Source organism: Cyprinus carpio, chromosome A12, assembly GCF_018340385.1.
Source record: "Cyprinus carpio isolate SPL01 chromosome A12, ASM1834038v1, whole genome shotgun sequence".
Taxonomy (NCBI): domain Eukaryota; kingdom Metazoa; phylum Chordata; class Actinopteri; order Cypriniformes; family Cyprinidae; genus Cyprinus; species Cyprinus carpio.
In genome coordinates, this window is record NC_056583.1 from 11,621,376 (window position 1) to 11,631,879 (window position 10,504).

Sequence of the window (10,504 nt, forward strand, 5' to 3'; positions counted from 1 at the left end):
TCATCTAAAAGGACATAATGGTCAGGGCCCTTATTTCCACATCCTTCCTTCTAACAGAATATGCACTTATCTGACTTAATGGATAAATAATCCTCTGCTAATCTCTCAAAGAGTACTAGATGGTTTGTATTCCATTTTCTATTTTTACCAGGGTTTAAAGTAGGGATTAAATGAGGTACTGTAGCTGCCAAGTGGTAGTGTGAAGTACTGCTTCCTTCATAGTGACTGTAACTTTGATTTACTGTAAGTCACTCCAGATCTTTTCTTTCCCCTTCAACAGAAATGTAGCCCCCTTTTCAGTTTAATTACACATCGCTTCTCTAAATAAGTATCTTGCTTGGTATCAAACCCTGTTATTTGTAATACTTGATTAATGTGGCAGAATGTCAGTCAATCAGCACAAAAGCATTATGCAATGTTCATTGAGATCTAACAGCTATGGGGTAAAACTGCAAGAAATATATAAGCAAGTAAAAGGTCTATTTTAAATTACACAATTTTTTCTACTATCTGTTCCATTTGCTTATAATCACATTTGTACTCCAGCAGCTTTATTTAGGTTGCCTCATGTAACTGTAAATCACAGATTTTTTTGTTGTGCTCTAATTTTTCGCATCATTTATTTTTCTGAGTTGTAGCAATCAGAGTGCACTCAACCAATAATAAGCAGGTATTTTTAGAGTTAATATTCTTTCATTAGAGACTTCATTAAATTATTATAGTTCTCAGGTCAAGTCAACTCCAAAGTTAGAAGACAATCCAGAAAGTGAAAGGTTGTTGCTCTTGCTAGCTTGAAACTTCAGTATGATGAAGTTTGCAAACTGGCTTCCCACCTACATAAGTGTATCCAATTTTGCAATGCGAAGCTATTATGCAAGACTTAAAGGGATACTCCACCCTGCCAGCCTGCCAAACAGACGTCATCGACAGAGCAATCCAGCTGATGATCGATCCTCATTCAGCTGCCCTCCTGCATGGATGAATTCGGGGGAACTGTAAATGAGGAATGGCATATGGTTGGTAATTTAGTGTGATTTACATATAAATTGATATAGAAAGAGAACTCCCATCCGTTCACAATTAACTTTCCACTTGTACTCGTAGCTCGTTTAGTCTACTCGAACCGGTAGTTGGGTACAAGTTCTGGTAAGCACGTGGCGCGTTCATCTTGCAGTGCTTTAACCATTAATGGCGGGAAAGGAAACAAGCGCAATAACTTAAGGAAATCACTGAAACCGTTATCAAACAATCGTATTAGTTATACTATAGATCATAATGAACACTAATAAATAATATATATTAACAACAACAATACTAGGTAATATTAGAAGAAAATTGTAATAACTATAGCTTACGTTTGTAGGCCTACATTTTATATTGTAGGCTATGTTGTATTAAGAAGAGAATGATTGATTGATTGTTATTTTACTTCCAGGTTTGATCAAATTGATGTGTAGCCTATGTGATATACAGTATGACATATTTAAGCAATGATGGACTGAAGAGGACATTAGAACATTTCTGGTAAGGTTTAGAATGCTTACAGTTTTTATTTATTTATTATATATATATATATATATATATATATATATATATATATATATATATATATATATATATATATATATATATATACATCCGGGTTTTTTTTGTGCATTCTGCTCTGTAAGGGTCTGTGGTCAAAGTTAGTAGAAAAAGATTCATGGATACACACTATAAATATCTATTGTAAAAATCTAAACATCCGGGTATTTTTGGCTCACTTTATTCAGTGTCTGCATTGTGATTTCAGACGTCTAATCTTGTTGTGTATTTGTACTGTGCTAATTTGTGTGAGTCAGATTATTTAAAATGCCTTAAATGTGTAGTGTTAAGAGGCCTTCAGGAGCAGGACAGTGTTTTCATGTCTAAAAAAATATGTTTTACCAACACAGTGTAGAGATGTTGCGATTGCACTTTTTAACCAATAATTTCATAAGGGAAGCTTATTACTGTAGCATGCACTGATAGTTTTGCTGTGGTGTTTGGACGATCCATCTGCATTTTGTCTGTCTGTATTTGCTGGTGTATTCCTGATAGTCAAGCGAGTTAGATAAGGAAGGTTAGCAGTCATGTCAACAGCTTAATTTCTATCACAGCGGCCTACTTTACGCCCGAACTGATGTGAAAAAACAAGATTATATTTTTGACTAACACAGCTGAGATGAGGGTGACTGATGTGGCACTGTCAGAAACCTCCAACACAGCAGCAACACTGTGATATTTTCATCAATTTGTGGCACAGTTGTCATGCCAGTTGCGAGTTATCAATGAAGCTTATTGGCCTGGGCTCTTCATCACACATGGTTAGGTGCTGCAGAAATTGGATTGTGTGTGTGTGTGTGTGTGTGAGAGATGGAGAGAGATTGTAAGTGAGCGTATATGTTAAGGATGTGATTTTTGAGAGTAAATGTCATTTTGCATAATGATCAAGTCGATTTGTGGCACAGAGTCGGATTTAAATAGTTAAGTGGTCCAAGTAGTAAATTAAATGACATAAATGTATATTTAAATATTTTGATTAATCTCGGGCAGGACTGTAATATAAAAGTTGTAATTAGAATTAATAGAATTAATTGTATCTTTATTAATATGTTCTTGCTGCTAGTCTTAAAAGAGATTGTTTATCCCAAAATTAACATTTTGTAATTATTTGAAGAATCATGCAGCATGATTTTCCACAAACATCTTTAGTAGCATAAACGTGGTTCATTCGACTTGTGTGACTTCAGAAGATTTTAATAGCTTTGTATGAGGTACAGATAGATATTTAAATATCAGTGTTTGCCTTACTGTCAGGTGTTCACGGAGGCTGCAGCAGAAATCAGTGGCAGTGTGATGATGGAGTGTGTGTATCGCTCTGATCAAACACACCTGCCTGTAGCTTTCTGGTGATCTTTAAGACATTGATTAGCTTGTTCTAGTGTGTTTGATTAGGGTCGGAGCTAAACTCTGGACAGTGGCCCTCCAGGACTGAAGCTGCCCAGCCCTGATTAAGATCAACATATCTATTTTCAGATCACAGAACAATGTCATACAGGTTTGGAATGATATTAGCGTGAGTAGCTAATGACAGAATGTTTATTTTTGGGTGAACTATCCCTTTAAAGTCTTTTCATGTTGTCTCTTTTAAAAAATGACAGTTTCTTTTACAGTTTGGCAACACGACTTCCAAAGAGTCAACTAATTATAGAAACCTAATTCTCAACTTTGTTTGAACCTGCTGCAGGAGGAATAAAAATCTCAGGCTCCCATCTGTCTTGGGACTTTAGTTTGACAGCAGAACATCCTGAAAATTGGCCTGTTTGAGATTTCGCTACATCCCAAACGCAAACACCAAGTCCCTGCTGAATAACTAAATATTTGAATTATACAGTGTGATTCACAAAGCAATTGACACGCAGACAGCACCACTTTATAAAAAAGTATTACGTGAGAGTAAAATAAATCACTTGAAGTGAGCATAAGCCTTTTTGTCATGAAGTTAAAGGCTGGGAAAGGGTCACAGGGGCTACATGATTTGTCAAGGACAGTGGAGGTCTCCATTAATATAACATTGACCTTTCCTCACCCACACCTTCCATCCCCAAACCTCTGCTTCTTCTGTCTTCATTAGATGCCATGACGTGTTCTCCGAATAGCTCACTGTGCCTGTTACTTTGCGTCTGTGAAATAGATTTTCCGGTTGGCTAAGATGGAGAACATTTTTATTTAGAAAGGCGAAAAGCTGAGAAATCCACCGAATACAGATATTTTCAGAAGCCGTATTTTAGCTTTGTATACGAGCAGATAGTTTCATGGGAGCAGATCTACTTTTTTTTTCAGGTGTGGGATTTGTTGTGCCTTGTCATCACAGAGCAGCAATGGGAACTCAGCCATCACTGTTGTTCACCTCTCATGTCATTCTGGGAATGGATTGTACGGGGATGAAAAAGACAGCAGACAGGCTCGAGATAGAAGGCTCAGTTGAACTGACAGATATTCTGAGCCTCTCTACATGAATAAGACTCCTTAATGTCGGTAACCTTGAGGTTTGTGTTTGTTCTCCATAGAAACAGACTGCTGAATCTTTGTTCCCCTGGTAACCTGCAACGTGAGGCAGTCCAGCTGGTGAGAGTGGCATGCTTATTGACAAATTCTTCCTATAGCAATTGAGCAAATAATGTGACGACAATGAGAGAGGCAGTAGGTGGAACGACAATGTGAACGTCTGAGGCGGAAGCTCTGGCACGGTCTTACATTACATAAAGCCTCAGTGTTGCTTAATATTCACCACACCTCCATCCTTCTGGCTCTGGGACTCTGTCTTTATCTTATTTGAGGATCTTATATTCTTCAATGCAATCTTCCAGTACTTTTCTCTCTGGCTGCTTATATTCTCCAGCATTTTTTGACAGTGCAGGGATTTGACTGAGTGAAACTCAGCTGTCAGAAAAGGAACAATGAAGTCTGCATCTCCTTTAGGTGCATATATCACACGAGTGATGCACAACTTTGACCTCAGAGTTTGGCATTAATGCACTTCTAACTTGTTTATTTGAACAAAGGCGGTAACATGCATCACATGCATAAGAGAAGTTTTCCTAGTGTCTTTCTGTAGTCTTTGAAGTGAAGCTGTGAGTCCAGAGTCCACAGATGCCTTATCAAATAATGAAAGTGCTGGGGTTACAACATATTCAGGTTGTTTGGTGAACACTCAACAGATACTGCTTTGAAACAGCAGAGGGCAGTGTTTGCTTTGCTTCGCATAGACCCCTGTTCATCCAGTGAGTAATGGAGTCAGGTGCAGGCTGTTTGATTCAGGTTTGTGAAAATGTTACAGACATTACAGTCATTATCAGAAGCATTCATGCTTCGTTTAACACTTGTTTGTCGAATTCTAAGAGCTAAAAAAGAAAAAATGGGAGATATTTTACATTAAAGATGTCATTGAATTTTGCATGGTTTGGAAAATATGGGTTCAAGGGGAAAAAAGTGTATATATTTCTATATATGTGTGTTACTTTTTTGCATTAAATTGATCTAAAGTTACAGTAAAGACAAATAAATAGTTCACACAAATGCTGTTTTTAAACTATCTATTCACCAAAGAATCCTGAAAAAAGTATCTTGGTTTCCACAAAACATATACAATACATTGCAGTATTGATAAAACATTTTTCTTGAGCACCAAATCGGCATTGGAATGATTTCTAAAGGATCCGGTGACACTGGAATGGAATAATGGCTGCTGAAAATTTAGCTTTCAATCATGTTTTTAAATTACATTTTAAGATATAGATATATTCAGCAAAAAAGTTTTAAGAAAAAAAAAAAAAACCAAAAAAAAAAAACCAAACAATTGTTTATACACACACCAACACACACACACACACACACACACACACACACACACACACACACACACACACACACACACACACTATTCATTCATATGTTTTTGTGGAATGTATTGTAAGTTCTGAGTTTTGATACATGCTTTTTATTATTATTTTCCTAAAGTAAAAATGTGCTAAAGTAAATTTGCTTCAAAAAGCCTTTTATACTGTAAATGCATCCACAGTGAATAGCAGATATTTTCTTTTCATGGAGAACTTTAAGATGCGTTGTGAATTAAGCCTTTGCTGTTCAGCGCATGAATCATTTTCCATCAAAGAAATGGTGCTTTCTGGGAATCCACAGAATTGCTTCTACCCTGAATCGCTTCGTGTTGATGTCAACTTTGTAGACTGATCCATTATCCGATTCATCCCGCTAGCTAGTACTGTTGATCACTTTGTTAATTCACTGTGACAGAAGGCTTCCTGTGGTCTCTGTCTCCAGAGACCCTGTAATTCATTTTTGTCCCCTATAAGGTACTCAAGATCTAAATTCATGGGAAGGAATAGCTTCTGGCCTGAAACCATGTTCTAATAAAGACTACATATGGGGCTTTTCAGTCATATCCCATTTGTTTGATTAAACCTTGACAGTCATTTGTTCTGTCTTCTCTAATACCTACGTGCCTGACAGAAGTCCTGGGCCACTGAGTCTTGAGAAATTAATGAAAGCTGTTCCTTTACCTCATAAACATGATTTACTAGTGCATTTGGTTAATGCTGTATGTAATGTGCACATAAATCACAAATACATAAAGACAGTTATATTTCATAATATATAGTTATTGTAGAGACTAATTCTGTTTTAAGATTATGATATAGCAATTAAAGCAAATGCTTTTAACTTAAAGAAATAGTTCACCCATAAATGAAAATTTGTTGAAAATTTACTCACCCTCTGGCCATCAATGATGTAGATGAGTTTGTTCTTTCAATGGAACAGATTTAGAGAAATTTACCATTACATCACTTGCTCACCAGTGTATTATAAACAGGGCCATCGCTAGTGGGGAGAAAGGTGATCATTATAGGGGCCCACGGCTGTGGAAGGGGCCCTTGGCAATTTCAACCGAGTGCCCAAGGCCAGCATGAAAGATGCTCAGGATGGTTGACGCAAGCTTATCATTTGCATGTGTTTTTAAGCCTTGCCAATTTCAACGAGATTTTAAAGCATTCATGCTAAATAAGTCGATTGAGTACTTGCGTGCTGTGTTAGGTGCCCACACAGAGAGCCAGTTGAGTTCTCTTTTGCTTCTTCTTGCTCTTGAATGCTCTTGAATGAACAAATACACCTTGCCAATTTAAACATTCACTCAATTCAGCACTTGTGCACTAGCCTCATACGTCACGCCCACGGAGCGCTGGCTAAACGTCTGATGCATATGGGACAGAGGGTCACTGCAGTCACCCTGATCCAGTACGTATCCAGCCCAGATGGTGGATCAGCACCTAGAAAGGACCTCTACAGCCCTGAAAGACAGCAGAGACCAGGACAACTAGAGCCCCAGAGACAGATCCCCTGTAAAGACCTTGTCTCAGACGACCACCGGGACAAGACCACAGGAAACAAATGATCCTTTTGCAGAATCTGACTTTGTTGCAGCCTGGAATTGAACTGCTGGTTTCGTCTGGTCAGAGGAGAACTGGCCCCACGACTGAGCCTGGTTTCTCCCAAGGTTTTTTCTCCATTCTGTCATTGATGGAGTTTTGGTTCCTTGCTGCTGTCGCCTCTAGCTTGCTTAGTTTGGGGACATTTCATTTACAGCGATATCGTTGACTTGAATGCAAATTATTGCACAGATACTATTTAAACTGAACTGAGCTGCATGATGACATCACTGAATTCAATGATGAACTTTGATGTTTAAAGCGCTATATAAATAAAGGTGACTTGACTTGACACAAAAGTGGAAACACTTCAGGAGTGTGGAAGTCATCATTGGATTGGTTGAATCCTACAGGATTTCTTTAACGTACCACCTGGAAACAAAGATACTGTGGCACCGAACCCCCTCACGAAAGCCGCTGTGTTTACAACTGTGACGACGAGCGCTTATCAGGATCAGCTAAATGCTGGATTTTCAAAAGTATGTGAAATATTTAAAGTTTGCGGCATAGAATCTTTAAAATATATCAGAGAGTTATACACACCGGTCTGTTATTGTGGCGACATTTCCACCCCTTGAAATGTGATGCTGAACGAAACGAACTGTGATTGGTTGGTCAATGACATGTTGGTCAAACGGCCTCGTGGGCGGGCCTTGGCCAATGAAAGCTGCCATGAATTCCAGACCTTTAGCCGTCAGTCTGAAGGTCTGGCTACGCAAGACTACCCGTGCACTGACAAATACATACAAAATTATGTTGAAATACTCGTCTTGTCGAGTATCCTCGAAAAAATGTTGGTTATGTCTTATATTCTTATGTCTTATATCATGTCTTTATTCGGTTCCTGTAACTGAACAACTTGAAAAACTTCATTGTTTAATTTGTATCTTAGTTCTATTTATTTCTTTGTGCTATTTACATGATTTCAAACAGGGCCCACGGGTACAACCTGCACAGGGGCCCAAGCAACGGCCCTGATTAGAAACATGGAGCTTTTGTCTTTAAAGGATGTTATTTGATGGGCTGGACTGTAGTAGTGTGGATTATTTGTGGATTATTGTGATGTTTTTGAATCAGCTGTTTGAACTCTCATTCTGACGGCACCCATTCATTGCAGAGGATCCACTGACCCAAACTCATCTATCTTGGATGGCCTGAGGGTAAGTACATTTGATCTTATTCTGACAATGATAAGTGTATTAAATGGAACATTTTTGTGCAAGAGTACAAATTGGGTAATTAGACATTTTAGCTTTATTAAAAGGCCATTGTTTTTAACATTATAAATCTCAAATGATCATGCTTTATTTTTTGCCAAATTTTCCATCATTAAACAACTTCTAATTTAGACTATTATTTTTGACAAATATCACGTTTAGCTTTGTCATTATTTAGTGGAGTGCAAGATCTCCATATGAAGGTTTTTTTTTTTTTTTTTGTCAGTGTCAAACACTTCTGTAACACTGCTCTCTTTCAATTTTGTGAAATATTTGTGGGACGTTGCATGTCCTGTGACCTGACATGAAATTCTATTTTAAACAGCATTTTTTTTTTGCAAGCAGTTTTTATGAGTTAACTAAGAAACTACATATATTTTGATATCTGGAATATTTGGACATTCAATGCATGAATCATGCATGAATCATGCACAAATCATGCATGAATATGGAATATGTCACCCACCTGGTTCCTATCAGAAATAACAACTTGCTAAAACAACAATTTCTTCCCTACTTTTAGAATACAATTTATATTGGTTTTCATGATGAAAAAATGTTTAGTTCACAAAAAAAATCACCCCCCTCCCCTATACAAAAAAAAATATATAAAATAAAAAAAAAAATTCAGTATTTTGTGTGGATCAGTGTATTAATATTTAAAATCCATCTGCACATACCTACACAAAATTCATTGTTAAAATCATCTGAAGCTCTCAGCTCAAAATGATGTTGTAAAATTGCAATGCTTTCCCCTTGTTGATGTTTATAGATCAAAGCAAGGTTTTTTGGGAATGTGCTGTATGATTCCCAGGGCTCACGGTATAGTCTGTACTTATTCATGTTGGGGCAGAAATATGGCTGCAGTGCTCTTTAGCTCTGCCAGAGCATGGCCTAGAGTGGCCCTCTGTTCTGCCTGAAATGAAACTGTCTTGAACACAGTTTAAGTCCACCTTTGATATAAATCCTTATCATCAATTTGGTGTCAAGGTAAAGGGTCTGACATCATCTGACTCTCCTTATGTCTCCCACATTAATGGGTGTCTTTTTCAGGTTTCAGCTGCCAAACTGCCTCAGCCTGCCTATCTTCCTCTGTTTATAGATCAGCATGAATAAATGATGAAATGATAATACACAGCAGCAGAATCTTTTTTTCCTCTCCCAGAGATGACTCTGTAGGAGACGGGGGACTTGGCTGTATTATTATGCATTAACAGTAAATCAGGTCAGGTCCCCACTGCCTGCTATAGGTTTTTTTCCCTTTCTTTCTTTCTTTCTTTTTCCCCCCCTGCTTTCGAGGTGTGGGGTTGCAGGCAAACATGCCTGCTAGTATACATGGCTGAGACTGGGATTGAATCGGGGGAAGCTCAAGCTAAAAACTAGGATGAGGATCCACAGAGAGAGAAACACAGCTGATAGAGCTCTAAGTGTAGGAGTAACAGACCCAAGCAACACTCAAGCTTGCTGCACCAATGAAGTTAAAGTGACAAGCATTTAATAATATGTGTATGTCACCTATTTTGCTATTGGTATTATTTTATAATATTCATTTTACTGTTTGGGCACTTTTGTTTTAACTGAAGTGTTACATAGTATGAAGCTGTTTTTATACTGATACCATACCTATCATTCATTTATCAATAATAATAATAATAATAATAATAATAAATAGTTTTTGTGTCCATTAAGTAAAAAAAATAAAAAGCAAAACAGAACATTTAATTTGTATTTTAATTCAACGTATTATCCAAAACCATCCTTTGCTACATGGCTGTTTAATATATAAATTATTTTTCTTGAATATCTAGTAGGGAAGCATTAAAAAAACTGAGTTACACTTTATTTTACGGTGTCCTTAAACACTGTTAATATACATTTAAGTATGGAGTAATATTAATTCACTACATGTACTTACTATATGGTTAGGAATAGGATAAGGGTTTGGCTTAGGGTTACTTGCATGTAATTATGCATAATTAATTGTTAGTATAACAGTAAGTACACGTAACATGTTTAACAAGGACACCTTAAAATAGTTTTAACAACAATTCTAATATATGTAGATAACGGATTATCTAGCCAAAAAAAAAAAAAAAAAAAAAAAAAAAAAATATATATATATATATATATATATATATATATATATATATATATTATATATATATATATATATATATATATATATATATATATATATATAATATTATATATATATATATATATATATATAATATTATATATATATATATATATATATTATAT

The 10,504-nt window shown here is 36.5% G+C and overlaps 1 long non-coding RNA gene across 3 annotated transcripts; it reads left to right on the plus strand.

Moving 5' to 3' along the window:
- The first annotated feature begins 902 nt into the window (after positions 1-902).
- LOC122146999 lies at positions 903-9,837 on the plus strand. Of its 3 annotated transcripts, XR_006161342.1 has the most exons (5): positions 903-1,016; positions 1,436-1,524; positions 4,092-4,149; positions 8,143-8,185; positions 9,296-9,837. It is a non-coding gene; the product is annotated as an uncharacterized LOC122146999 (long non-coding RNA). The 3 variants fall into 3 exon arrangements; XR_006161341.1 differs by lacking the exon at positions 4,092-4,149; XR_006161340.1 differs by lacking the exons at positions 8,143-8,185; positions 9,296-9,837 and having other exon boundaries at positions 4,092-5,003.
- Positions 9,838-10,504: the final 667 nt, after the last annotated feature.